The sequence below is a fragment of the Meleagris gallopavo genome, chromosome 1, assembly GCF_000146605.3.
Source record: "Meleagris gallopavo isolate NT-WF06-2002-E0010 breed Aviagen turkey brand Nicholas breeding stock chromosome 1, Turkey_5.1, whole genome shotgun sequence".
Lineage (NCBI taxonomy): Eukaryota > Metazoa > Chordata > Aves > Galliformes > Phasianidae > Meleagris > Meleagris gallopavo.
In genome coordinates this window covers 9,627,497-9,630,480 of record NC_015011.2, presented here as the reverse complement: position 1 = coordinate 9,630,480, position 2,984 = coordinate 9,627,497, and positions in this window count along the sequence as shown.

Genomic DNA, 2,984 nt, shown 5'->3' with positions numbered 1-2,984 from the left:
AAGAGGGACCAAATCCTGGAAAGGATGAAAATAAGAAAATGCGAAAAAGTTTGTAAAAGAAAAATAAGCAATAGGAAAACAAAATACAGATATGGCAAGGTCTTTGGTTGTTGTTGTTGTTTTTTTTTCTGGAAAGCATTGCCCGGTCATGTGTACTTTAACTGCAGAGAGAAGCTGGCAATAAAGGCCTGGATAGATTACCAGAAGCTGAATATTTATGGCTGGCAGACAGAATAAAAGGTTTATTGCTCTTCAGAAGACATAATCCTGAGAAGTTGCACTCTATCTTTGCAAACTTCAGCAGAAGAGGAGCATCTCAAAGAGAGATGCTAAAGGACGATTGTAAAAGCAACTCCGTGTAGCAATGTGTAGTAATCTGAAATGGCTGATGAGTTTAATCTGCTGAATGTTTATTTTTCATGTTAATATTTAACAACTTTATTTTAGGAAAGGGGGGCATTGGGCAGCAAGCAAGGAGGAGAGCTGTGTTAGCACGGCAGTGATGCTGAGGTTAAAGCTGTAGGACAGCAACTTGCACACTAAGGGGCTGATCTATAAACTGTAATTTCTGTAGGCAAAGTTCCCACAGAAAATGACTGCATACGTAAAGCCCTGTGTTATTCCTGAGTATTTATGTAAGCTGTTCTTAACAGCATTCAGTGATGGGAGTCTGTGAAGTAGCTTAGCTGTCAGAACAGATTGGTTAAAGATTTTTGTAGCTAAAAATCTTCAATTACTTGCTTAACTGAAGTAGCATTACTGTAAGCTTGTTCTGCCCAGAGTGGACACAGGGACTTGTTCCCTCCAAGGGAGTTCCCATGCATATGTTGCCATGCTCCCTTTCAGTCTGCTGTTCTCTGCTTAGCCAGGATTAATATTCAGACAGAGCAGGAAAAGAACGACGTTTGAGCAGAATGCAGATATCAAGAAAAAACGCTTGAAGCTGATTTCTATTTACCACCAAAGAAGTGACTGTAGAAAGGCAGAATTGACAGGCTCACTCCGGAAAAAGAACACATATCAGCATAGTCTTCAGTCAAAGTTGGTACTGTTAGTTCCTAGAGATCATGTCTTCATAGAATGCTGTCTGAAGCTGTGATGGATGTATTTAGGACAGGTAGCTCCCCTTAGCAATACCTATCAAAGAAAGAACTACTCTGAGAGTTGCAAGGCCCAGTCTAAGAAGAAACTACCCAATAAAACATCTCTCAGGTGCTTCTTTTTTTCATTTTGTCTTGTAATGCTGGACATTTCAAGGGAAAACAGGCAAAACCTGAACACCTTGCTGTTGGTTTAGGTATTCCTATCATCACTCAGATGTTCCTATCATTTTCAGTTCCTATCATTTTCAGAAAATCCTCTGGGCATTAGTAATGGGGACCAGGAAAGAGTAAACATGGGTGTATTCGCTCACTGGAATGGCAGATTGTGCTGTTTGTTCTTTCCTCCGTGCGTAGGCAAAGCTTTGGGCTAACAGAAGAATACGTATTTTTTCCTAGATAGAAGTGTGTACAGATTCAGTGGAGAAAAGCCAGGCAGGGAAGAAGCAGACACCTGCTGCTGTCTGTGCTGAGGGGTCTGTCCCCAGGCTCCTGAATGGGAGCAGCAGGCAGGGGCTGTGCTTCATTGTAAGCCCTCCTACGAGTGGCATAGAGCAGAAGGGGGATGAGATGACCACAAATATCGAAAGATATGTGGCTGTGCACACTCAGCAGTCCATTCTCATCCTCACAGTCAACAAAAATGTTGCCTATACCTCTACATTGCTCAAGTTTTGGGACGGAAGGCCATCACTGGCTGTCGTGCCTCAATGTGCAGGAGGAAACCTTGCTGGTCTTGGATAAATTCAGTAACACTGTTGTGAAATCACTCAGCAGGACTTTGCTAGCAAAGTGGATTGTGCTCAGTTTTATCACCTGAATTTAAAGTGTGTAAAGAAGATGAAAAGGTTTGTTGACAGCCCATCCCAAACTGACAGTCTGACTTGCTGTATCTGATGTTAGACATGCAAGGAGGATAGGACACTACTGGTACTATTAGTGATTTCCAATTTCCAACTTCTAACTATTGCTGAGACATAGTTGAGGGCTAAGTAAATTAATGCTATACCATTTTAAAAGCACAGATCTCTGTACTTTGAATGCTTTTCAGTCCCAGCTCTGAGTGATGATGGCCAGAGCTTCCTGGGCCTCCTTGCTCTCTTAAGTGGAAGGCACTGACTGAAATGCACTACACTTACTGTGTTTTTAATGCTTCCCCTAATGCTACTCCGGTGGGCTTAGATCTCCACTGGGAAGCACACATAAGGTCTCACTGATTTTCTGGAATGTGCCCCACAAGAGGAATGGAGGGGCAGCACTGAACTCTGCTTTTTGGTGACAGTGACAGGGCCTGGTGGAATGGCATGGAGCAGTGTCAGGGGTGGGTGTTAGGAAAAGGTTCTTCACTGAGAGGTCTTCACAAATTTGTGTGGTGATCAACCACCAGCTGCATGAAGATTAACAAGAGCAAGAACCAGATTCTGCACCCAGGATGGCGTCAACCCTGGACAAATGTACAAGCTGGGAGATGAGGGGCTGGAGAGCAGCCCTGCAGAAAGGGGTTTGGAGGTTCTAGTTGACAGCAAGTTGAATCTGAGTCAGCAGTGTGCCCTGGCAGCCCAAAGCCAACTGTACCCTGGGCAGCAGGCCCAGCATTGCCACTGGGCAAGGGGAGGGCTTGTCCTGCTCTTCTCTGCACCGTGCGGCCTCATCTCCTGCACTGGGTACAGTGTGGATGCCACAGCATCTGAGGGACATATTAGACTGCGTCCAAAGGAGGGATTTGAAGATGGAGAAGTGTCTGGAGGACAGGGTGTGTAAGGAGTGGCTGAGGTCGCTGTATTTGCTCAGCCCAGAGCAGAGGAGCTGAGGAGAGGCCTGATGGCGGCTGCAGCTCCTGACAGGGAGTGGAGGGGCAGCGCTGAGCTCTGCTCTGTGTGACAG